The sequence below is a fragment of the Phoxinus phoxinus genome, assembly GCF_949152265.1.
Source record: "Phoxinus phoxinus genome assembly, chromosome: 17".
In the NCBI taxonomy this organism is placed as follows: Eukaryota; Metazoa; Chordata; class Actinopteri; order Cypriniformes; family Leuciscidae; genus Phoxinus; species Phoxinus phoxinus.
Genome location: NC_136892.1, coordinates 25,583,089 through 25,611,006, shown reverse-complemented (window position 1 = coordinate 25,611,006; position 27,918 = coordinate 25,583,089). Strand labels below are relative to the sequence as shown.

At 39.5% G+C, this 27,918-nt stretch overlaps 1 long non-coding RNA gene across 1 annotated transcript; it reads right to left on the bottom strand.

Moving 5' to 3' along the window:
* Positions 1-22,148: 22,148 nt before the first annotated feature.
* On the bottom strand, positions 22,149-27,817 carry LOC306985000. The gene is made up of 3 exons (XR_013794717.1): positions 27,698-27,817; positions 22,766-23,046; positions 22,149-22,598 (listed from the first exon to the last, which is right to left on the bottom strand). It is a non-coding gene; the product is annotated as an uncharacterized lncRNA (long non-coding RNA).
* Between the last annotated feature and the right edge of the window lie 101 nt (positions 27,818-27,918).

Genomic DNA, 27,918 nt, shown 5'->3' with positions numbered 1-27,918 from the left:
CCTGAAAAGCCGATGACGTAGCTGTTTAGAACAGTTGTTCTCAATCACACAAACAGTCATGCAATCTATGTTTGGGTCATTGGTTGAGAAGTACACCTTTTCAGGTTATTCAGTGATCCTTTAAAAATGACCAAGAACAATTTTTTTCACTGTATAAGGTTGAATGAATTCATAAAAATACATTAAAATGGAAGAAATAATATATATACACACACACACACACACACACACACACACACATATATATATATATAATATATATATATATATATATATTATTTCTTCCATTTTAATGTATTTTCATATATATAAATGAACCAAACAATAAAAAAAAAAAAAAAAAAAAAGTTATTTGAATATTAAAGGTTCTCCATGACATGTGATTGCAAAATTCTTTTTTTTGGTTCTAATTGGAACATTACTTTTTAAGAGTTCATGATAACACAATAAATGCAATGATTTACATCATGCTACGCTTCTTAGAAGAGCGACTTCTCTTAATTGCATTCTTCCAAATAAGTTATTTGGAACTGAGTAGAAATGAAAGCTTTAGCATAAGTTCTGCCAGGAAGACTTAATTATCTACGTCACTTATTACCTTCACATCTATCCAATCATGTCCATACTGGCTGTATAAAAGTCCTGTCCATAAAGGGGGTCGGCTGCGCCCCTGCCTTCGTCTTTAGGCAGGAGATGCAGATCCGCTACCCTCGGATTATGCACTACGGACGGGGCCTACGCCAAAGAACTTTATAAATAATTGCTTGCTGGGCTGTCAATAAATGAATGCTTGTTACATCATTCTATCTCCCGAGTCTTTCTGGTAGAACTGGTATCTACACTGCATCAGTTACCGTTCCAACTGGTCAAATATTAAAACACAGTATTACCCCGTATGTGTTTGGCCTTAACGATGCGATTTTAAATATTTGGATGCGGTCCAAAGCAGCATTAAAAAGGAAACAAAATACACTCCGTGGCCCTCTCACCTACCGCACTCCGAGGCTGTAATGGCCCGTTAATGTCATTTCGGACTGTCAGTATAACCCAGCCCAGCTGAGTCAGTCCGCTTTCTTTGGCAGGGCACTGCTCTCGGTTCTGCAAGCATACCCTTGGGGCCGCGCTGCCCGAGATCACGCCCGACTTGCCTTGAGCCATATTTTTAATACAAGGACGAAATGTGTTAGCACAAATCATTATAATTATGTTCCGTGCGTAGTATCGCAGCGATTATATAAGTTATGTTGCCATTACTGCTCCCTATAGTCTTTCTCTTCACCCCTCTCTCGACTCTTTTGCGGATCTCAATGCGCCGCAAGCTGACCCAAATGAAAAGCATCTGATGAGCACGTCCATCGTCGTGATAATAATAATCACGCGCAATTAACAGGTAATTTATGGAGCGATTGGTCTACAGAAGGTGCCCCGTAGGTCGCTGGGAGCGTGGTTTGATGCCGCTCAAATGAACCTGGAGTGGAACAGAAAGGCTCCAATCTAAATTTCAGCAGAGGAGTGGTCTCAAGAGGAGAGTGTCACATCTTCATCCTAAAATTTGATCTCAGCGGTATGTCTATGCAAATGAGCCTTACAATCAAATAACAATCATGCTTCTTTTTTTTTCTGTCAGGAAATAAATAATAAACCCAAATGTTATTTTCTTCGACAGCAGGCCTGCTGTTAAAAATAAGCACTGGCGTTCCACGCTTCTGCATGGATTGCTGGAAGGACACGGAGCCGCTGTCCATGGTGCTGAAATAATATCACCAAGTCACAGATAGTCAAAACGCAAAGGTTTCATCATTACATATCGACTAACTCTCTCTAAAAACAGGTTGACTTGAGAGATACTTCTATAATATTAGACCGAAAGTAACAAACGCCTTTTCTTAACACCGCTCACTTTTTGACAATGGAGTGCACTGAAATAACTTGTGCCCTTGGAACATTACTTTGAATCAAATCCGGTTCCGGCGGGTTTAATTGTTGAGGAAGGCAAATAAACGAGTGGCAAATGAAATTCTTGCAGGGCAGCTTGCACAAATAGATTGATAATGTGCGCCAGCCGGCGTAAAGTACGTTGAGGTTTCGATATTACCTGTTCTGCATATTAATGTCTCTCCTAACCTGTCCTTCATCCAGGACAAAGTTCTAAATCTCAGGGAGCCTTGAGCCTCGGAGGCGGTTCATCATCTCAGTGTAATTTAGGAGGACGAGCAGGGAAAGGGCAGAGAACTCCAAAAAAAAAAACTTTGACAAAACAGTGCTATGAAAAAGGCGCAGAGGTGAGCGAATTGGAACCTATAAATGTGAGAAAGAAGAAAGAAAATCAGACATATGGCTCTAATCTACAGATTAGTAAATCAACAACAACTAAATAAGCATGCATACAAAAGGTGATATTTTCAGATCCACTGAGATTACTGTATATGCAAGTATGAGAAGGCCACTCTTGAATCTAAAAATAATAAAAAATTAACAGCTACACTGCTAAAAAGGATATGATTTTTCTGACAATAAAATAACTATTTGGATTAACACATATATGGAAGTTTTCCCTTTAATTATTGTTTACTCTGGAGGAGCTGCTTATCGTGTGAGCGGTGAGAGTTGTTTTGCATCACAGGGTGCTGTTGGTTGTTAGTGTAGTATTGAAAACAGATTAGCGCTTTACCACTTGACACAGTTGGGCATTTCTTTCCAACTTAAATCCTGATCACAACTCTCAGCTGACTCTCAAATTGTCAACTCATTGTAGAAAATAACACAGCACTGAAACAACATTATCCCAATTCAGAAGACAAGATGAACTCTCTCAGGGGAAAAGGCCTAAGCCACACCCCCATGTCAAGCAGAGTTAATATAATATAATATAATATAATATAATATTATATTGCATTTATGTTTTTGGTCATGCATCTTTTGCATTTAAGTTTTTGGTCATGCACCTGCTTTTCAAATATTTTTGCTGGGACTTCAAGTTTCTTTGAAAATTTAACTTTTCCATCACAGGAATAAATTGCATTTATGACGTACCGGTATATTAAAAATCAAAACAGTTATTTTAAATTGCAATAAAATGTCACAATTGTACTGTATTGATAAATAAATGCAGTCTAGATGAACATAAAAAATCGTACCAACCCGAAAAATTTGAACGGTAGTGATTTTACTTAGTGTAATGTTAAAAATGATTATAATGTTGAATTATTTTGTACATATTGTTTACAATCTAAATATGAATATAAAACGTTGACATTTTGTTTTGATAAAAAATATGTTAATAACATTTGACCCTAAAGCTTGAATGTCAATGCCTTTAGAATCGGCAATTAGCATACTCTGTGTATATATACGTATTAAACTTTAATATGAACATCATTTTATTGAATAAATATTTATATAAATGTATATAAATCATCAAATAAAAGGATTACAGTACATTTCTTTTTTGGGTGTCCTATCCCTTTAAGAAAATGAATGAGGATTTGATTGCCTTCTTTTGACTAACAACCCCACCCCCATACACACACACACACTTTAAAAAAATATTTTAACAGCACACATAAATGCTTCCCATGATGCATACTGATGAATTTCAGAACACGTGAATTCCTCGTCCCTTTATCCCCACCAGGACTAATCCGAGAAAGAGAGAGAGAAAGGTTCTCACCTGTATGTGGCTTCTAACTTCTCTTGATGTCAGTCCCATCTCTTTAATCAGTGGTTTGGGATCCTGTGACCTCTGACCCCTCCCCTGTCTCACAGCACCTGTGCCACAGCCAGACGGTGTCACCTCGCTGTCATGTCAGCTCTTGTACAGTGGCTGTGGTGTCTGGGTGTCTGGCCCCACAGAGCCCCTGATTGCTCCCCCGGGAGGGTGTTCGAGAAGGTGGGCGAAGCCACCTGCCACTGCCCTGCAGCGATGGAGGAGAGCGGAGGGCCTGGGGCTCAGTGTGACTGCTGGAAATACAACACATCGTGCTGCCAATGACCATTCCAATAGGGGGGAACGAGAACGAGAACGAGAACGAGAAAGCAAGATGAAAAGACTGCACGGTTGCGACATGTGACAATGTTGGCTCCTTCAAAGTGAAAAACTCTGCCTATGGAGACAGCAAAGTCACTCAGGACCAATTTTCCTTCTGCTAAACCAGGTGCAAGCAATTACATGAAATGATTGGACAATCAGTCAGTCTCAAATACTCAGAAGACACCATAAACTTCCTATCATGTGTTTATGTTTCAGGTGCGGTTTCTGGGCAGCAACCACTCCAAAGGGAGAGAAAGGTGACAATGGGAAAAAAAGCTCCGACATGCTTTATGAGGTATTTTCTGTGGAAATAGCCGGCCTGTCAGCCGCTACAAGAAGGCATAAACAACCTGTTGTACCTTTTAACTGTTGTATCCTTTAAAAAGACCCAGGGGGAATTTTAAAATACTGCCGCTGAGCTAAATTACTTGGGGCCCTACGGGGACCCTTTGCAAGTACAATTGTTCTGTGTAAAGTATGCAACAGAATACCCGGTTAAAAGGGATTTTGTGGATAGAGATGGGACAATATTATCTGTATAGGAGACCATTAAGTGCAGATGAGTGTCAACTATGTTATTGGCCCCGCCAAGAAACAAATAACATATCCCATATGTCTTAGTGTGCTTATCACTATAACTACTATAGCCATGGCCTGCTTTAAATCCATTTAATAGCAACAAAAACACTGCAATTTACATGAACTTTTACTTTTTTTAAGACCTGCATGCCAGTTCAATCTGTACGGGGATACATCAGCTACAAAATTGATTGTGTTAATGTAAATACATCGAATTAAAACATGATTCCATTTGCTTCAACATGAACACACAAAATAACCTACTCAACCGTATGAATTTTAATTTTACTTCAAAAAATTTACTCTTTTTTAAATATTTATTTAAATGTACATTAGCATTCAAACGTTTGAGGTCAGTACGATTTTTTCATTAAATTCATCAAATGTTATTGTAAAAGGCGTTTGTAATGTTACAAAAGATTTATATTTCTAATAATTTTCTATTTTTTCTATTAATCAATGAATAACAAGCATCACATTTTCCACACAAATATTCAGCAGCACAACTGTTTAACACTGTGATGACGATATTGATGATAATAATAAGAAATGTTTATTCAAATAGAAAACATTTGCAATAGCGCTGCTACTGCTGCTTTTTGTAGCTTTGGTGAGCTTAAAAAACTTGTTCAAAAACATACTTTTGAACAGTATAATTTCAATTAAATTTCAATTTTAATCTAAGGAACCCAGCATGCTTAAAAAATAAAAACCTTATTGTGAAATTGAATTACACATGTGCTTACCCTGGGGCTTGACAACCACAACTAAAACATTTCACAACAATATACGAAGGCTTAATTGCTGTGCAAGAATGACAGTTTGTGAGAAGTTATTAATGTAACCCACACTGAGCTTATATTACATTTTACAGCAACTAGTCAGCAGGCTGTCTGCGTTATCTGGAACACCTTTAACAAATGAGAACAGCTCACGAATGCTGATTATGCTGATAGAACGTGCTATTATTCCAGCAAAATAGAATACATATCTTTGAGCTTTCAATGTTTTTAGGCTACTAAATATGCATTCAGACACTAGATTCTTTATATGCCCTGTGGTTGGACATGTTCATTGAAAGCATGTCAAGCCTGTGCAACTCTTTTCAGAAGCCACTGCAATTGTGCGATGTCTCTTGCCAAGTTAATGTGGCACAAACCAGAGGAAATGGGGTCAATAAGATGTCCGACCTCGCCGCACCTACGCGTAAGGCACTTAAGCAGAATTACAAAGCCCTCTACTGGATTACAAGAGCAAATGTTTGTGTCTGCGGACATCCAACCCATCGTCTCTGACATCTGACATGGGCCATGTCCTCGGTATTGGGAGATTGGCTCCTGGGAGAACGCGGAGGAACTGTAACGCTATTATCTAATGACGGGGTTGAGATGCTGTGCTCACATGCTGTATATTTAGAACAGGCCCCAGGGTGCTCTTTGGGAGGCTAACATCCACTGACCCTGACGCGACCTTCTCTCTGGCACCCTGCCCGACCCATTAGACTTGGCTTTGCTTCTTAAAAGCATTGTTAGAAAGAGCCAGACATCGAGCAAACATACCTGGATGAGTCGGTGGGGGTGAGGGGCAGATAGACGGTCACATCTCCATCCGTATCTCCGATTTAGAGAGCGTGTAAGCTGCATAGACAGAACACATAACGTTACTTAACATCAGTGTGCAGTGGCGCCAAAATAGCCCTTTTAAAATGGTGGGCATGATGTTTTTTTTTTATGACATGATGGTGAATGTCTCATGAATATTAATTTTAATAGGAGGTCAAGCTGACATCAACTTTCTCCAAACGCATATGCAAATGAATATTCATAAGCCTTTTCCATAGTGGGATCTGTAAACTTGTGAAGATATGCAGAGTTGTTTGGTCTTGTTGATGCTGATGTCTCTCCAGCATCTTGGACAGTCAGTATAGGAATTTAGGATCAATTTCTTTTTTTTTTTTTATCAAAACAAAAATCATTACTGCGGTCGTCAGTGTCACATGATCCTTCAGAAATCATTACATTATGTTGTTTTCAAAAAAAAAAAATCTTATTACTATAAAAAAAAAAATTTGTTATTAAATCATATTTTCGTAGAAACGGATACATTTGTTCAGGATTATTTGATGAATAGAAATTTCTAAAGTTTAACTGGTTTACACAATGCCATTTGTCCACACATGGAAACCAAGCCTGAGACATTTTAACCAACCAATCAGCCGACATTAAGCCATTTGTGACAGTGGACTGAGCCTAAATGTCTGACTAAGTTCAGTTGAGTTCATTGGCCCTCTCAGTTATGATGCTCTTTGTGACGGGTCTATATATGTGTGTGTGTGTGTGTGTGTCAGGACAGTGACACCGAACAGCGCGCTCCCACAGCCCCTCTTCCCACTCCACCCGTCCATCCGTCACAGCCATGATCTTTAGCTTCATTAGCATGAGAATGGGGAATGATGAGATAGCTTGCATCAAATGCCAGCCGCCCGGGAGACGGCAGCGAAGAGCTGCCCGCCCCTGACACACACACACACACACACACACACACACACACACACACACACCTCTTTCATCACGTCTCCTCCAGAAACATCTGCCAGATATCTTTAAACTGGTTTGCACTGTCGTCTGAAGTCACTGCAACTAGTTCAAAGAGTCGCGCAGCTAACGCTCACTTCTGTTAGAGGATCTGCTGACTTTTTACAATGTATGCTAAGCGGATCCTGGATGTTTAAAATGTGATGTTTTTTTTTAAATAAATAAAAAGTTCAAATATAAATATAATTGATTTGATAAAATTCGTTATTTAATTCATTTAAATATTATTATATATATATTTAAATTGTTATTAAGGTTTTCTCAAATAAATGTTATATATTTCATTTTATATTTTTATATTTAATATTACAAATATTATATTTTATACAATTATTGATTTAAATAGCCTATGTTTTTAATTATTATTGAGAATTTATTAATAAATAAATTAATGAATATTTAAAAAAACTAAATTAATTATATCGTCATTTTCATCATTTACTCACATTCATGTCGTTCCATACAGTATATCTGTATAGTATATTTAGTAAATGAAACCCAAAATAACCTAGCATTATATACAATACTATAATGTATAATAATATAAGTATTAATTTAAGTATTTCAAAAAGTTTAATGAAAGTGAAAGGTTAGCATACTGTAGCAGTGCTGGTCATTCACTTTATATATATATATATATATATATATATATATATATATATATATATATTTCCTCCCGACAAGCTGGATGGCGCCTTGCATGGCTGACACCGCCGTCGGTGTGTGAATGGGTTAATGTGAGGCAATATGTAAAGCGATTTGGTGGCCATTGGGTCTGTGAAAGCGCTATATATAAATGCAGTCCATATATATATATATATATATAAGCAATTCGGACAGTGAAATATCTCCTTTTGTGTTCGGCAGAATGAAAGTCATATATCTTTAAAATAAAATGAGGATGAGTAAATAATCATAGTAGTTTCATTTATGGGTGAACAGAAGTTGCTTGACTACAGTGGAGCTGATTATAATGTGCTCACAATATACCGTACATGGAAATGTTCGGTGACTGAATTTAACACTGCTCTTGCATCATCTCTTGCAACAAATGCGAAATGTGCTCTGCATGAATGTGTGTGTGTCTGAGTCATGCACAGATGACATTAACATTTATATATGGACTGTAGACAAGATAACACAACAATCTACCTTCAGTATTATCATACAATAAGTGCAATACGCCGGCAGAATACAGAATGAGAGAACGAGAGATGAAGAGAGACGGTAACAGAGGAAGGGAGGGAGGCAAATTAATCATTTCATGACTTTCACAGGATGTAGAGATTGCTCACTGTTTTCTTGAAAACACCCTCATTAGTATCTTTCCTCCAAATTAGGCAGCAGATATAAGCTAAACTGGTGTAATCTAGTAGTCTGTTGAATTATGGGTAATAAGGTTATGCCACTCTTTGTGTTGTCTTTCTTCTTATAGTACAGTACTGCATGTACACTGACAGACAAATATTCTAGTAACAAATTAGAGGGTTATTTGACCTGAAATGAAAATATTTACTCACCTTCATGTTGCTCCAAAGCGGTATGACTATTTCCTTCCTACAAAAACATACAACATATTTTAAAATATTCAAAACATGTCACAACAGCTTAGACATCAATACAAGTCATATGGGACTGGCGTGACATGAAGGTGATTGAATTACATATTTATTTTGGGGTGAACTATTACTTTTAAGCTTTCATACGTAGAGTAGATTCAAATTCAAGCAGAAAAAACATTTACAAACAGTCATTTTAATAATTTTCATATTTTGCGAGGACTAATTGCAGCTCTAGTTATAATTAAGTTTAAAATATCATTTAAAGTCCACATTTAGATTTCTGCTTTTCATTTGGCGAATGCTAGAGTATGCAAATAAGGTCGGCAAACAAACCCTTAAGATGAAAGGACAAATCTTTTATAAAGGACTGCTATTCTTTTTCATATCCTTCCACCTCCTCTATCTGTAATTAGGAAGGCAGAGGAAGATGATATTTACTGTAATTGGCTTCTCAAACATCTTAATTAGCAGAAATCCAGTAAAATGCAACTCATTAAGAAATGCTTCGCCATGTGATACATCAGTAGGTTATTTCCTTGGTAACTTGACGGAAAGCGAGAAAAGTTGCACTTCCCCCTTACATAAGAGCTCTCACACACAAACACGCGTACACACACTCCGTTTAGATCACACTGAGTTTTCCCTCTGAAACAGATGTATGTAATGTGGACACAGCTGTTGAGGTCCATCTCCAGTTGTGCTTCCTCCTCCTAATGACCTCCATATATCTATCACACACACACACACACACACACACACACACGCACACACACATCAAAATAGCATGGATCGTCAACTACGGCCCCCTGACGAGCAGTCTCGTGGGGACAGAGGCTCTCACACACACACACACACACACACACACACACACACACACACACACACACACACACACACACACACACACACACACACACACACACAGGTGTCTGAAAGTGCCTGCGGTGGTGACTCAGATGCTCTTATTCTATCAGATCTCCTCCTGTGCCATATGGGAGTTGTACGTGAATGTACCTAATTACCATATAAAAGCAGGTCAAGTGTCCAGTATCCCAGAACATTGACCCCTTTTAGTGTCGCCTTGATGTCTCAACTCACAGGCTGCCTTGAAAGCACGCTGACTGCTGTTGAACTTGATATTTTTCACTCAGAACAACCAGAGTGGTCGTAGCCTGAGCGTGTTTTGTAAGTTGTAGTCGAGGGGCAATATTAATTAGAGATGAAGTTTGGGGACAAGCCCCTGTGCTCCCAGAGCTCCTTAAATTGCACATACACACAAAGAGATCATCACTCTAATGCGTCAGTAATTTGTTCAATGCTCAGGGGGGGTTTCCAATGCTGCAGGACCGCCACATAAACACAAGAGAAACAACGAGACTCGCATGGCATCATCTCCAGAGAGATACGATACCGAAATCTCAGCGCAACACTTTTCCAGTGTGATTCATTGCAATCAATAGAATTTTATTTTGACACAGTCCGCCTCATTTACAAAAATAATGTAAATAACTGAACAAATTCTGATGGATTTCTAGCTCATTTGACCCCTAAAAAACACTTGTAGGAGTAACCTGTTAAGTTTAACCAGTAATGTGGTCAATTAGGGTTTAGTCACATGTCGCCTAATAATGTGTTAAACTTACTGAAACAAACAAAAAAAACATCATGGAAAGAAAACAAATATCTCCTTAAGCTTGATTCGAACGATTAGACTGAAAGAGGTGGAGCAGATCTCTTAACCAACATTTAATAGAGCAGAAAATAGCGGTAAACCTGATTAAATCTGAAAATAAGCCACTTTCCACTTTCGAGGCCGTACGGTTCTAAGAACGGTAAGGAATAGCTCCCGTTATATTTCCAGTTGAGTCTGGTACGGCACAGCACGATTACAAACTGTTCTCGGGCCGGAATTCTCAGCACGGTCGGCTAAATGTGCGGAACCACGCTGATAGAATACGTGTAGTGACGTCGCCACTCAGAATGTTGTCATTTGTCTGTTGCCTGCCTGCCAGTTTCTCTGTAGCTGGCTTAGCACGCTATTTGAGCGACGTAGACACAAATTGATAATAGAATTAAAAGAAATATCTGATCATCCTATTTACATTTCATATCTGTAAACTCTTGCGTTACCAAGGCAATGACTGACGCATCTGTATTACATTCAAAAGAGCTCCGTTATCAGCCCCACAGTGGGAAATTAAATCATACCCGTACCGGCTGGGCCGGATCGGCATGGAATGGAACGGTTTAGCAATGAGAATGGTTTGGGCGGACCGTGGAAAAGTGGCTATTGAATCTGAAACACACTACCGTTCAAAAGTTTGTGATCAGTACGATTTTTAAAAAAATACATTAATACTTTTATTTGGCTTGGATGCATTCAAATGATCAAAAGTTACAGTAAATACATTTATAATTTTAGCTAAAAAGTTTTCTGTTTCAAATAAATGCGTTCCGTTCATCAAAGAATCCTGAAACATGTTTCACAGTTTCTATAAAGAAAAAAAAACACAACCCTTTTAAATACTGATAATAATAAGAACATGTGACCTGATCCATCAATTTATGTCACATTGACCCAGAAAAATATATAGCTATATAGCTCATTTTACCCTTTATGACAACTGTGATGGGGTGAATTTTGTTATAACTCATCCGTTTAAATTATATTAAGCCTTGAATTTCTGCATAATTAAGGGCGTGGCCACTTGAGTGACAGGTGGGTTGTCGTTGGTGTCACTACTAGCCGTTTGTTAGTTGTCACTTCACCTCAGCTAATCCCGCCTCATTGTCCATTCGCGTTTATCCAGGAGTGACGCCCGGTGACGCGCTGCCAAGATGGCGATGGCCAGCTCCGCCGACTTTGGGCTTCAAAAACGCTCTTCAGAAACCTTCGGGTGATGTCACGGACACTACGTTCATGTTTGTTTACAGTCTATGGATTTATCATGAAATCACACACCCTCCCCTTGATTAAATCCAATCACAAGTGGTCACTAGAAATGCATTTGAGATGCACGTTTATACCATGTGTAAACAGCAATTGGTTTTGATGACCAAACATGATTGGATCACGCTAGACAGATGCTAATACAGGTCTAAACAGTGATAAAGTCCATGTGGTTCACAGTGCCTTATAATGTGTGAATCTCTGCCATCCTAACATCTAGGTTTATGTTTTTTTCTAGAAACTTTTATAATTATACATTTTATTAGTATGCATGTTCCCAATTAATATATGGCATGACCTTGCCATTGCTAGCACCAAACTCCACAAGTTGAGCTACAGGAGCTCCTTAGCAGTTAAGCAGAATAAGCAATTTCAGCAATAGGCCTAACAGACCCAAACAAACACGACAAGCATTTAGCCATTGACAATCTGCTGTTTCTGTTCTGATTTTTACGTGTAATCTGTCAGAATCATCATCAGGACAAGACAGGAATGATTAAAAGAAAGGCTTTGTACAGTTAGGCTCCCAAAAACCCAGTTTCCTAAACTCACACAGCTGCAGTCTGTGTCTTTTGGCTCGGATTCCCTTGCCTTGTCAAGACACAGTTTAGAAGGAAAGCGAGATGTCAATACGCATTTCGGGAGAGTAGGGAAGCAGGCAGGAGTCACCTGGCTCACAGCATGACAGATGCCCCACCGAAACGTCGAGAGAAAAAGTGCCTCTGAGAAACTCACAGCTGTCATGCACATGCAAAGATTTCAACATGAACATGAACATGACATCTATCTATCTATCTATCTATCTATCTATCTATCTATCTATCTATCTATCTATCTATCTATCTATCTATCTATCTATCTATCTATCTATCTATCTATCTATCTATCTATCTCAGAGCTGGACATTTAAAAATAAATTAAGGATCACCATTTTTTTTTTAAATGATGATTCTGAATAGACTAACAAATATTTAATTAATTTGAACGTTTTTTTTTTTTTTTTAAACAATCGGTTACTGGATTGTGTCATTACTGGATGAATTATAGCCTGGGAAAACCCAGACCGCTTCCGGCAAATTTAGATTTGCTCTGCAAGTGGGTCTGGCAAAGAGCCCATTGAAACCCATTTCCAATCCATCGAAATCGCGGCACCAATCAGAAACGTTGGGGCGGGCTTTACACGATGACGACAGAGCAGCGACGGTGACGCATATTTTGTACATTACAGACAAGGATGCCGCCGTGGAACATCACTCGTTCGAATCAGCTATCTCGATTTCAAGTGATTTAAAATTGTCATTTACAAAAACGGCAAAAGTCGTCAGAAGCCATTGCTACATCTTCCTGAAAAACACAAACAGAGAATTGCTGAGAGTCTCAGATGTTTCTCCGTCGCTCTGATTGGTTTTAGTTCTATCCAATTGTGCCCAGAGCCATTTGAGCTACGTCCGTTGGTGACGCCCCTGTGGAAATGAATTGTCTATGGAGCTTTGCCAGACCCTAACTCAGTTACAACTGAGAGTGGTCTGGGTTTTCCCAGGCTAGATGAATTAGTGTTTTTGAACAAATCTCTTGAATGAATGTATTTCAATGACAAATACCTTATTTTCCGGACTATAAGTAGTACCTTTTTTCATAGTTTGGCTGGTCCTGCGACTTATAGTCAGGTGCGACTTATATATCAAAATTAATTCATACTGACTGAGGTGAACCAAGAGAAAACATTACCGTCTACAGCCGCGAGAGGGCGCTCTAGTTAGTGGAGTTGTTCAGAAGCGACACAGAGGATGAATTCAATGGATTCAGTGATGTGGAATGAGATCGCGGGAGCTTGGTGAACTTACCGCCTTACCGGTAACTTGTTGGAATGTTAATTTAGCCTATTCAGCCTCCCAGGTATAATGTTCTTTATGCTATTGTGTAGCTGAATAACTGTTAATGTGTTACGTTAACATGCCGGACACCTATTCAGCCTGTTGTTCTGTGTACTATTGTATAGCTGAATAACTGTTAATGTGTTACGTTAACATGCTTGACACCTATGCAGCCTGTTGTTCTGTGTGCTATTGTGTAGTTGAATAACTTGCCTTTCCAGATTAAATGTCTGTTCTTGGTCTTGGATTTTGTGAAATAAATTTCGAAATAAATGCGACTTATAGTCCAGTGCGACTTATATATGTTTTTTTCCCTCTTCATGACGCATTTTTTTACTGATGCGACTTATATTACGGAGCGACTTATAGTCCGGAAAATACGGTACATAGTTCTGTCATGAAACTCTAGATGGAACTCTGATGGGTCCTTAACACAAGCTGATGATATTTACAACATTAATTACTGGCACAAGCTGATTGGTTCATGTTGCATCTGCAGCCAATGAGCTTGCTGCTCAACATGTAAAAGGCTGGTTACAATTTACTATAGCATACAAAGCATTGTTGTCTTTTTCTCAAAGTCTGTCTTTTTGTGGCTAAAAATATATATTAAGTTATATGAATTTGTCATTTTTTTCTTGGAATTTCAATTAATCTTAATTATAGTTCCAGTTGCAATTCTGCACCCTGAAACGGCGAAGGAATTGAAAGTACATTCTCAATTCAATTCTGAATTGCACACAAAACTGGAATATCAGTTGTGTATACTGTCGGTTTGCTGATTGTGGTAGAGCTTTGTTTTGGTCTCTTTGACCAAGCAATTTGGTATGCATCTGTAGCACATGTGACCATCTGCAAACCTGTATTATTTGTGTGGTGAGTGACCAAGTCCCAGGGTCTGATGGGGTTTCAGGCAGCAGCACAGGCTGCAGGAAAGATAAGATTCCTGGGTGGGTTGTCTGCAGGCAAGGGCCTCTGCGCCCTCCTCCACAGGCCTGCGGCGAGGAGAGGAGGGGAGCGTTATCAGGGCAGCACAAGGCAGGCTGGGTGTACACTCCCCTCCCCCTGCTTTTTTTTACTTTCCCTCTCAGTTTTACTTTCTCTCACCTGGCAGAACTGTGCGAACGAACGTGCACCCCTGCTGTGCCTTCCTGCCTACGGGAGCAATCTCCCCATTCGCCATGCTAAACATCTGCATGTTTCGGTTTGTATGTTTCAGCGAGAGTGAATTCAGAAGAGTGGAATTGCAGGTGGGAAACAATTGTCTCTCTCCAGAGCTAAATATCAGTGCTGGGAGAATTGAGGAAAGAGGAAGTGTGTCTAAGTGAGAGTATATTGTGGTGTGTACAGCAGCAGCAGCAATACCATTTAAACTGATCCCAGCGGTGCTACTGGTAGCGGAAGTAGATGAATATAGGGAAAAATCGAACAATGCATGCCAACTGACAGAAAGAAATCCAAGCAATCACTCCTCCATCGCAATTTCCTATTGATGAAAAATGAACGCACGTTCTCCAACAGCCTGCTAATAACAAATTAGCCTGTTTGTTAGGGAAAAATGTAATCAGCACGAGGAGGTGAGGAGACACTTGAAGGTTAATTGGAAGCAGCCCTTCTGTAAATGTCAACGGAAATTTAGGATCTGCTCTCAGTCGTTGACTCTACACTCAGACACCCTTACTTGGGTTAAGCTTCCTCAGACCGTGACATCACTGGTTGTAAAAGCCCTCTTCTCTTGCTTCCTCTCAGAACAAAGAGTAGGGTGACTAAAAACATGGCAAAGAAACAAATTTACTTCCTTCGTGTGGGAGAAGCACTGCTTCAAAACCTAACGCAGAGAACCAAGACAAGACAGAAATTTGTTTCAAACGGAACTATTTGCGGAAGATGACATCTTTTGAACAAATTCTAAAGCAGCATTATTATATGAAAAGTGAGAGGAAAAAGATCAAGTACCATTTCATTTGAAACTTTCACTGCTGGCCAAAAACAGAAAGCTGGGGTGGTTAAGAAGTAATTTATGTGGAGCGATTCTTATAGGTTGGAAGAAGATGGAGAACAAAGGAACTGGATGTTCAGACCCATCTAAACGTGGCGTAAGTAATTCAGACTTGCTTGATGAGCAAGGTTTACTGTGAAATCCATGGCTAAATTTACCGCAGGGAACGAACAGACAAAAGAGATAGCCTAGGCCAGTAAAAGCATTAAGCTGAGATGAAAAAGGCCGTTTTAATCTAAAAGCGAGCACTCGCACAAATGTTGGCAAAGCGAGTGTCCGTGCTGCCATCGAAATGACCTGCCCAGAATGCTGTTGGTATTAAGACGGCGTGGAAAAACACACAACCAATCGAAGCCGAGCCATCAGCCTCATGTGCCAGAGCTCTGCACATCACTAAAGCCGCCCAAGTGACAGCGGCTGTCAATATATCGATGGGATGTCAGGAAGTCTGTTAGGCTTCTGCCGCATGCAGACGATGAACTGCCAGCCCTGCGTCTATCTGCCCCCTCCTGACGCTTTTCCGTTCCTCCAACTGCCCGAACCTCAGACGCGGGCCGTGATGAAACGGAAAACACCTGTCCTGTTCGATCTGCCGTATCAGCCGCACACACGAAGCCAAGTCGCACGGCCAGATGAACATGTAATGAAGAGAGAGGAAGTGGGGGATGGAGTGAGAGTGAGTGCAAGAAGAGGTTAACAAGGTAGAAAGAGAGCAACTCCAGCTGCGCTAATGTCTGCCATCTAATATTTCTCATTAATTAAGCCCACAAACAATAGCGTTTCCCAGGCAACCACGGTTACCTAGATTAGACCGACCTGATACATGCACATGCAGATCTCAAAACACTCCAGGCTCCTGGAAATCTGCTGAACACACTGCAGCATCTCTGCAACACACTCAACAGGAAACATCACAAAAGATGGATTTATTTGAATTGAACTGTGACAGCGAAGTGATGGATTCAGTTCTTGGTGTTAATGATCTCTTAAAATATCAAAATAATGTGATACATGCATGCTGCATCTGTAAGGACACCAGTATCTGATATCCAGGAGATTTTATTGCTTCTTAATTGGTTGGGCACCACGCATAGTCCACTGAAACACACACTTGATCCTTTTCAGGAACACTTCTGGTCTTTAGAGAACTGCAGTTTTACAAGATAAGGAGAAAGAAAATCACAAGAAACTGGTAAAAAGGAACAAAGTCCATAAGCCACTTTTGGAGGAAAAAATGACAGAATAAACCATTAAAGCGCCATGTCACAAAAGAGATAACAATTTTTTTTTACAAACAGAAAAACTAAAAAGTTATACCCGTACCCTTGAAACTTGTTGTTTGTATGCATCCGTTTGTGCTCACACTGAAGCTCGATGTTTACGCTGCGTAATTGATTTAGAGCTTTGTACCTCCAAAATCCGAATAAGTTCAAAAACAAGCATCTCTTAATCATCACAGAGGTTTCCGGACACAAATGGAAAACACATATTTTCATTTGGCTTCTTTGTGATGTTGTGCAACTGGGCTGTGATCCGTGTACGTGCCAGCAACATCTCAGAGCCTCTGCCAGGTAGATTAGCTCAGAGAAGCGAAGCAGAACCGCGCTTCTGATGCGCCGTGGACGTATGCAAATGCACGGGGGAACGCACAAACAATTCAATCACTTTCCTTTCAGTCTGGGATGCATGCACAGACATGATATCTGAAGTTTCAACAAGCTTACAGAAGCTAAGAACCAGTTTTAGACCCACAGAAACTTCCCCTGCAAGTTGTGTTTACAAAGTGCTCCTGTATCAGGCCCTCCAGAGTGGGAACGGATAAGAAAATTGCTCCTCAGTCTAACGACTAAGCAGGTTTACAGCAAATATTAGACTTTTTACTCAAAACACCATGATGTGCTGGTGCTTTAATCCCCGGGAGATCTTTTCAGATTAAAAGCTCATCATTTAGTGACATCGTTTAGTGATATTCTCCAGGATCCCATCAGCCGACTCACTGTCAGCCAATTACGGCAACGGCAACGCTCCAAACAAACTATATAGCGCTACCTTTATCATCACATCGGTGTTTGTTAAGAGTAAGCCAGTCCGTCTCGAGCTAATATGCGATTAACGACGCCCTGTCATCCGAACGTGCCGCCCGCATAATTGTGCCACTCTGATACAAGCTAATGATTTGATGAACAAATTATTGATCTAATGGTCTGGGCAGACGCACCACAGGTAGGCCGGTAAATAAATAAGAACGCTCCAGTTCTCCCGGACGGTGGACTCGTCAATCTTGGGAATTGCCTCTGGAGTGCTTCAGTCAGTTAACATTTTAGAAAAGCGTCACCCCATTAATAATAAAGCCATATTAACATAAGTGAATTCCTCCACCGTGTAGGATTCACTGAGGCAGTTATTAAAGTCCAATTTGGCCCCATTAATAATGCATACACCTTTGACTCTCCAGTATCAAGATTATGTGGAATTACTGAGGGCATACATTATTTATCAGCGACATTCAATTGGGGACCTTGATGAGCCTTAATTGGTGGTTGGGGGTGTCATTAGACTGTCTCTGATGAGACCTGTCAATCACCCCTCTTGTTCCTCTGATGCGGCCATACCTGCCCGTATCCTCAATGCCACCTGTGCCACCTGTGCCATGGCAGATGACAGCAGCGACACCCCGCTATTGCCAGGTTGCGCCCTGCCCTCTCGCTCTTGTCCGTCAGAGCGGTTTGAAGGGGTTTTGGGAGGGATTGGTATGCCGCAGAGCAGCGGTATGGACACTGGCCCCTGTGTGTGTCTGACCCCTCTCTTTCCGCCGCTCTCGCTCAGTCTACCTGCTTTAAAAGTTAATGACTCCCAGCTCTTGCAGGGCGTTCCAGAAGGTTGTGGGGCGGTTAGACATACAATGCATCATTCTCCCTGCGTCTGTCCTCTCTGTCAGTCAGTCACACGTGTCAGGATGGGGATTTTGGGCTGTTCGAGGCACCTGCAGCGCGTGGAAGTCGAAGTACACGTAGAGTGTTATATGTAAAAGAACAATAAAGCGTCATTGTTTTAATGTATTACTGTTTGATCTACAAAATTATTACTATTTACTGGCAGACATAAAAAAAAAAATCTAAAACAGCTTACAGTGCATTCAATATAAATGCCTTTACAGTAGTTTCCTGGGAATTGAACCCACAACCTTGGTCTACAAAAAAATGCTATAAATAAAATAGTTTTTACAAGTCCCAATGGATATAATCAAGTGTTGCAGTACATTATTTACTGCTGAATATTTAGTTTTACTTAAAAATATGCAAACAAATAAAAATATATGCAAATAATGATAAGCATACTTAAATTATCATTCACATTTTTTTAAAGGTTTTTTTTTGTGCTCACCGAGTCTGCATTTATTCGATCAAAAATGCATTAAAAATAATACTGTGAAATAATATTCCAATGTAAAATAACCGTTTTCTATTATTATATATTTTAAAATATATTGTTTATATTCCTGTGATGGCAAATCTGAATTACTCCAGCTTTCAGAAAACCTTCTGATATGCTGATTTGGAGCTCAGGGAACATTTCTTATTCTCAATGTTGAAAATATTGGTGCGTCTTCTGAAATCACTCTAATTTGCTGATTTTGAAGTAACATTCCTTTTTATTATCAATGTTGAAAACAGTTGTGCTGCCCAAATTATTTGTTTTTCAGGATTCTAATGTTAACTTAAATAATACTTTCATAAAAAATAAAATAAAAAAAATCTCACTGACACCAAACGTTTGAATGGTATACATGTAGATTGTATGAGATTTTTTAGGTCAAGATATGACCCATACTCTGCATGTTTCGTAAGATTTGACCTTATAATATTAGGATTTTAGGAGAATCTCACATGTGTCAGCATAACAGTCTAAATGAAAGTGAAATTAATGCCAGAAATGGATGTAACAGGGTTGATACAGAGACAGGATGTACCAGACATAAATCTGCCGTGCTAACACAAAGAATATGAAAAGTGTGAGAATGAGAACAGGTAAAAAGTGAGGAATGTCGAAAAATGGAACATGTGAAAAAATTATCTTGGCATTTGGAGATGTACTTAAATAAGTTGGAATGAAACATGGTTGATCCTGCTTATTAGCTGAGTTTCACTCACACAGCTGCACTCTGAGGTGGGAGGAATAGTTTCTCTCTCAGTTTCTGCACTTCCAAAAAAGAAATCACTGATGAAACTGATGTGCAGAAATATTATTATGGAAATTGAGATTATTGGATGATAAGCACATACTCATAAGCTCTAAATAATTTGCTTGTTCAGTTTACAGTAGGACTCTTGAGTGAGCAAGATTTGAAATACACACAAAAAACGGCCTTACAACAACTATCATCTGAGAATACTTGTAAGTTATAAAGAGCATAAGCTTATAGATGTATTGCCTGGTGAATAAAACACAAATTGCACTATAAAGATGTCAAAAACAAGGCAAACAACTGCTATTTGAGAACGGTGATTTCTCAAAGAAAAAAAAAGCCTTCTTCTACACCACCTTGAAGACACAAACAACAGGGAGAGCCAGATTTCAACTTATATAAAACAAAAATATAAAATTGGAACTTCAAAATCGATTTACCTATGACAGCAACCATATGATTCAATGAACGTCTGTTTAAAGCTGTTGTTTGTTCACTGTTTATTTCACATTCCCAAATTAACTTGCTCACCAGACTCGCAATGTGAGGAAATTTTCACCATTTCTGAATAAAAAAGGCATCCACTAAAGATCCTCACTGTCTCTATCCATCACTTTAAATGTTACCTACTCTCCAATGGGATGCCATCGGATATAATTGGCAATTCATTTTAGGTCCTGACAATATAGCGGAGTAATTTTGCCCACATTCAAACAATACCAGAGCAGGATAAAGCCCATGTGTCAGCCGTCCTCTCCATTACAGCGTGCGCCGATTGCCTCATCTCCGCGGCCACCTCGTGCACATAATTGTTTTCTGCCGCTCTTCCCGCAGCCAAATTACACACGGTCCCTCCTCCCTTTGGCAGAGAGCAGTGGCGACGGCATACAAACACAGACACACATGCATACATACACAAAATCCTCACACTTCACTTATCTTCACTGTCTACATCTTAACGAAAAATGGCGGCCAGAATATATCCCTGTTTTCAGGCCCGCGAGCCTGGACTGATATATTCCGGAAACCGTTTTTTTTTTTTTTTTTTTTAAGATGTCAAATAGATGAGAACAGTGAAAAGGGGAGATAATATAATGTATTTTTAAAAGTTAAATCCTAATTCACCTGCCACTTGTAATCAAATATTTTGACAAGTGATATGAGAAATAATAAAAAATGGGATCTAATAGTTTTTTGGTGTTTACATGCAGGAGTAGGCTACTAGAATGCAAAACTGTCTTATAAACCTTTTTTTATCATCGAGTTCAACAAAATTGTTCCAGCACATTTCTAAAATTAACTTTTCATTTGCTTATAATCTAGTATCTGTCAAATTACCATATATCATATTCAAGGTAATGGGTAATGTGCTATACCATATGAGACAAAACACAATTCAAGACCTTTGTAATGAACGGTGAATTGATGCAACACTAAAACAGTTGATGAATCTCTGAATTATGAAACTGCATGAGAGAGTGCGGCAGTCCCTGTGCAGTCTGATCATTTCTAATCCATTTTCAAACCTACTCTGGATCAGTTATGTGTGATAGTTCTCTAATAACATACAAGTGCATACAGTACATAGGCTCCAAAAAAGTGGAACCCAAAAAGGGTTTATGTGAAGGCATGGTGGAGATTTATTTATGGTGTGATATATATATATATATATATATATATATATATATATATATATATATATATATATATATATATATATATATATATATACATATAACCCCAAAGTGAAAATGTTTTATGCGGACTTTCCAAAGACATAATGATTTTTGTACAGTACAAAAGGTGTACTCTTATCGAAAAACATAATTTATGTTTTCCTCATGGGGACCAAAAATGTCCCATAAGGACAAGGATTGCAGATATTGCAACATAGGATATACCTGCCCCTCCACACACACACACACACACACACACACACACACACAGTTTTTCATTTCTATCCTTGTGAGGACATTCCATAGGCGTAATGGTTTTTATACTGTACAAACTGTATATTCTATCCCCTTACACTGCCCCTATCCCTAAACCTACCCATCACACACACACACACACACACACACACACACACACACACACACACACACACACACACACACACACACACACACACACACACACACACACACACACACACACACACACACACACACACACACACACACACACACACACACACACACACTTCATTCAATGATCAGCACGAACTTAACCTTTCTGGTCAAAGTTGTTCTGTAAGTAATCTGCTCAGCAACTGCATGCAAATCTACTCTCACAACATGCCGTGTTGTTAAGCAATTTATAGTTTTATCACAACAATGATATGCATCACAAAATAGCATCACATGGGGTTGAAGGGGGATCTTCCCAAAGAATTCTACGGACTAACACAGTCCTCTGCCATTTCAGTTCAGCTGTTGAACAGAACTCGAGTTCTGTCCCGTCATTGCTGTCATTTATGCAATGCATAATTCATGTGTTTGCATCGCACATATGCATACATAACACGCAATGAGAGTGGTTTTCACAATCCAAGCTTCCAACCAGGGATTTCTACTTCCTCTCCTCTACATTAAAGCTGCTAGGTTTATATTTCATATTCCGAGTTTTGCACAAGATCACCGTATTACTGACCTTGGCCGACTGCATTCATTTTCACAGAAGAGTCTTGAAGACGAGGAGGAATGAATCTCGGTGGTTCTGAAAAGTTAAAAAAAATACTCTGGTGTGATGCTCTGTGCTGTTTCTCAGGGCATCTCACCCGCCCAATGAGAGGTGAGTCATTTCGTGGCCTTGTTAGAGGAGACTGAGGAGAAAGAGAGAGAGAGAATTTGACAGGGCTATGCTGTTAATTGCTTCTTTGCAGGAGGCTTCGTCTTCACAAGGTCCCTCTCCCCCCCTCCTCGCTTTCTCATTGTACAAAGACGTACAGGAGGAGAAAGCATAGCGAAAGGATTGGAGCCTGCCACGCACCTGCCCCCTGAAGCCAGCCAAACACAGACAGACGCTTCAGTCCTTCTCGACGGGAGTCCTGCTCTGTGGTCACAAAACCTCACAGATCCATTTCTCTCATCTTTGCCATCGAATCTTGTTGTCTTTTGAGGACGTCAGTTCGTTTGCTGTTCAATTTAAAACATCCAATCGTTTCTCAGAGGAAAGGCTTATTGCTCTTTTCACAGCTCAAGAGACTTAATGGAATTCTCAGGTGTTTCATTTAACTATCAACTCTGCGTCAGATGCTTTCCCTAAACATTCTTTAGGAGACATAAATAAAGACACAAGGACAATTACTGACATGTATATACGTGGATAGAATAGCTCAGTTCATATTGAGGCCAAATCAAATCATATATGTACAGTATATATATTTGAAATCTTTTGTAACAACAAGAAGTCTAAAAGGACTGTTCACAGCAAGGAGGATAACTATAACAATGACGAAAAATATATCATTTTTACATTCTAAATATAAAAGAATAGCAGAGCCCACACCACAACTATAACGGTGCCGATAAACATATTGTTGGATATTTTTTACCATCTAAAGAACAACAACAAATTTGACAGCCAATCAGAATCCACCCTGCTTTAAAGAAGTTGAGCATTTCAAGTGAACGCTTAAAATAAACTGAAAGATATCGTCTGCTGGTGTGGACGCTAAAATTGATAGATGATATTATTGTTATTGGTGTGAACGAGCCTTTAATTGACCGTTCGCAAAGACCCGCCCCCCTTAGTTACTGTCGCTATGCCCAACAAGCTACGCCGCTCTCACGCCACACCATGTTCTCACGCAGTGAGAAATACATCGCGGAGCAGAGAGGAGACTGATAACACGCTGACAGACAGGACAGACCAGGCTACTTTTCGGTTACTTTTGATATTAAACGTATTAAACAAAGTCTCACTTTTCAAATTTGGTCATTTTTTAAAATAAATTGAAACAATAAATACCGTTTTGTGGCTCTTTAATGTGTCTGTCAGATCGCTGTAGAGCTAAAGCTGCTCGTGAACCGATCAAGATGTTTTAACCGCGGAAAGACGTCAGTACACTCCGTTTATCAAGTTCAAATCCAATGTTAATCTTTTCACTCTAATCAATGTTAGACTCTCCTGACTGCTTTGTTGGACAAAATGGCGGATGGCGAAGTATGATTGGTCAGATCACCTGTCAATCAAGCTCCCTGCGAAGGGTCAATTAACGCTTTTGATCAATTTAATGCATTCATAGGGGGAAAAAAATATTTATTTATTTTTGGATATTGCATTTAAATTCACTTGGCTCAAAACTCTAAAGAGGAACATGCCATTCAGTTTGTGCCTGCGTGGACATTCTGATCCGGATGCTCTGTACTCATCTAAAAATAATCTGAAGCAACCTCCAAACACACATCAAGTAAATCAATTCACCTCTCTGGCCACTGTTCCTCAAAGAGACACAACAAAACCAGTTGAAGGGAAGGAGTAGGCACCTATAAAGAATGCAAATCACTGTGACTAAGTATCAGGGAAATAAATCAGTTTATCTCAAATAAATAGTACAGGTCATGAGCTCACAACTCACAACATGTGCTCTGGGCCAAACCTTCTAATGCTGCTTTTAAAATTTGGATCCTTTTCTGCTGCCATAAACACCTCTCAGAGCCAGTGCTGCATCATGCCACGTGAAGCCCACTCAAACCAATAATAACCTGTAACCTTGGAAACGAGGCACAGGCGCCAATAATTCTCGGCACACACTTTCAACACGTGTGCGGCTGGTGCGACATGCTCCCTGAGTGTGAAATACAACAGGGACTCCAGCATTTTGAGGACAATTTCTTTTTTAAGAGCCCTCCATTTGTATTTAAATAGAGATAGGGAGCTGAGGGATAGAGAGGGAAAGAGCGTGAGGGGAAAAAAAAGGGAAAGAAAGTGGATCCATCTAAAGCGAGCTGTGGTTAAAGCAGCGGCATGAAAAAACTGTCAGGAATAAAAATAGATCTGCGCATATCTGCAGACACATACGGGCAGACAGATCAAAACTGTATTGGTTCTTTATGGTCACTCAAAGTAAATTGACCTCGTCTCATGGCGGTGTGTCCTAAAGGCCTTATTCCAGCTGTCCACCATATGTTGACATTCAAAACGTGTCCTGAGGACCCCGTGGGGGTCACTTTGAAATCACAGTAGGTTATGCTCTGGAAAAAAAAGAGGGAAATGATGTATATATATGTTTGTGTATGTGCACTGGTTGTGCAGGGCAGCCTTAATCCTGCATTTTACTTTTATAACCCCAGTAAAGGAGATTTATTTGCCTCTCATCCCCTTAAAAGTGAGTCTTTTATGAGTGGGGCACCGCAGTGGGCTTGGGTAAGTGATGCGCTATTGCTGCTCGGAGGCAGAGGGATGTCCGCAGGGAGCACAAGCCCTCTGAACTTGCGTCACATCTGCATTCGGCCCCATGCTTCACCTGCCTGCCTGCCTCTCTCTCTCTCTCTCTCTCTCTCTCTCTCTCTCTCTCTCTCTCTCGCTCTCTCTCTCTCTTTTTCTCTAGGGAGATTTAAAATAAGGATCAGGATGGATATTCAGCCTGATTCTTACTGCACGCCAGGCAGGCACAACAGTGGTTCTCAACTAGTTTGGCTCTATATTGGATATTTGGTACAACAGTATTAAAATTAAAAGCGCAAGAAGAGAACTTATTTTAATACTCACGGGAAGCACCATCTGATATCCAGCTTTCTGTGCACGTGCTTCGGATCTGTGTGCTCAGAAAACCATACATCATAAGTTTAGACTGATATGGCTTTGAAACGCACGCAGATAAACTTTCGCGATGATGAAGAACTGCAGTGTCACGTGAGCGTGACCGCGATAGAGATGATAATCAAAACCAAACAGATGTTTTTATGTTAGTTTCCCAGGCACGAGCTGTAAAGGCTCCGCCCTCTTCTGGAAAGCTCATTTGCATTTAAAGATACAGGCACGAAAACAGCATGTTGCTCTATCCACTAAAATATGGGCATTTACAACATGGTATTATAAATTATCTGGGGTATTTTGAGCTGAAACTTCACAGACACATTCTGGGGAAACCTGAGACTTATATTACATTTTGTAAAAAGAAGCATAATAGGTTCCCTTTAAATAAATTAATACTTTTATTCAGAGAGAATGCATTAAATTAATCAAAAGTGACAGGAGACATATATAAATACGTTTGCACTTTCTATTCATGGCCTCGTACACACTGCAGCTAAATTTGGTTGTCAATTTGGGTAAAATGCATCATGTTTCTCTCTTCTTTATGTGCAAGAAATCACAGGGAGCTCTGAATCATACGTGTTGCCAGATCTCGCTAGAAAAACCGAAAAAGAACAAGCTCACAATAAACTGAAATAAATCCAAATGCTTTATGCTGAAACTATCAAAATATCATGACCTGCACTTGCTCACTTTAATAACTCCATAAACGTGATCGCTTTATGAGCCAAGCTTAAACAACAAGCCCAAAAAGGCTTATAATTAGTGAACATGGCAACACTGCAAGTGTAGGTGCCTTTCCGAGCATAAACAAAACAAGACGCCTCCGTTGACTATGCTTTAGTTAAAATTGCTGAACACAACAAGTCTTTTGTGGCTGTAATATTTCTTTAGTCAGAATAGCAGCAAACGCAAGATGCCAAAAAAGTTGCTAGGGTTACTACAGTTTCAATCATCTCAGTTTTGGGAGTGAGTCGTATTCCTTACACGCACGGAACAATACTGCATTTAAATGTGGTTGTCACACCTGAATCTTTACAGTGTGTGCGTGGCCATTTGAATACTGTTTCCACAAAAACATTAAAGGCCCACTGAAGTGCCTTGAAACATGTAGCATTATTCAATGTGTTGACGTAATTTCCACTGAAACAGGTAGACAGGGAGGGACATATCGAAAAGCTCCTCCCATTTAAAAAAATAGCCAATAGCATTCTGTTTATATCACAGACAGCTCGGCCAGAGAAGTTGAACTCGGTAAAGCCGCAGTGTCCTCCGTTAGTGTGCCGGTTCACGTGACACTAACCTGAAACCAGACTTCCCCACCAGCATGGATGTTAGTTTGCACGGCTTGGTGAAGAGAGCTGACTTTTTAAGTGACGATGAGCTCCAGGGAAGAGATCTCTTCGGACTGGGGCATCATCGTATAACCACACGCCCTTGCACCCACGATAGTCAAATAAGTTGAAGTCAAGGGCACAAAGACACGCGAAGAATAAGGTTTTCCCAATGTTTGAATTAAGCGCAGCATTAAGTGTAGGGAACAGTAAGGCTAACATACTCATACTAAAAGCCAAAAACATGGGGACTTTCAGCACAACTGTTTTTAACATTTATCACAATAAAAAAATTAAAAAGCCACAGGAATAAATCACATTTTTTAAATATATTAACATAGAATAGTTATTTTAAATAGTCAGAATATAAAATATTTTACTGTAATTTTGATCGACCTATTGGGTCCCACTTTATATTAAGTGGCTTTAAGTGCTATGTACTTACATCGAAAAATAAGTACAATGTACTTATTGTGTTCATGTTGTATTGTAAAATACTTTTTCTGTTATTGAGGTGTGATACGGGTAAGGTTAGGGACAGGTGTGCTGATATGGGTAGGTTTAAGGGTGGTTTAAGGTGTAAGGGAAGGGTCAACTGTGTGGTACAAATGTAATTACATACATTAATTACAGCTGTAATTACAAGAAGGTATTTTTAAAATATAAGTACAATGTAAAAACATATGTACACAATAAGTCCATTGTATCAAATTATTAATTTCAATGTTAGTACATAGTAGTTAAAGCCACTTAATATAAAGTGGGACCAATTATGCTAGTCATTGGTAACATAAGATACTTATTTCAAAAACATTAAAAGCCTTACTGTACTGTATTGTAGTACAACTGTACTGTAGCACAACCTGACTTTGAGTACCATCTCGTGGTCATTTACTAGCCTCGTTCCCCTCTCTTCTCTCCTATCTCTTCCTGTCTTTTTTTGAACAGTCCTGCCAAAATAAAAGGCAAAAGTCCAAAAATATAACATTTACAGTACAACACAACACAACACAAATTATGCTGAAACCCATATTTTATGTAATCATG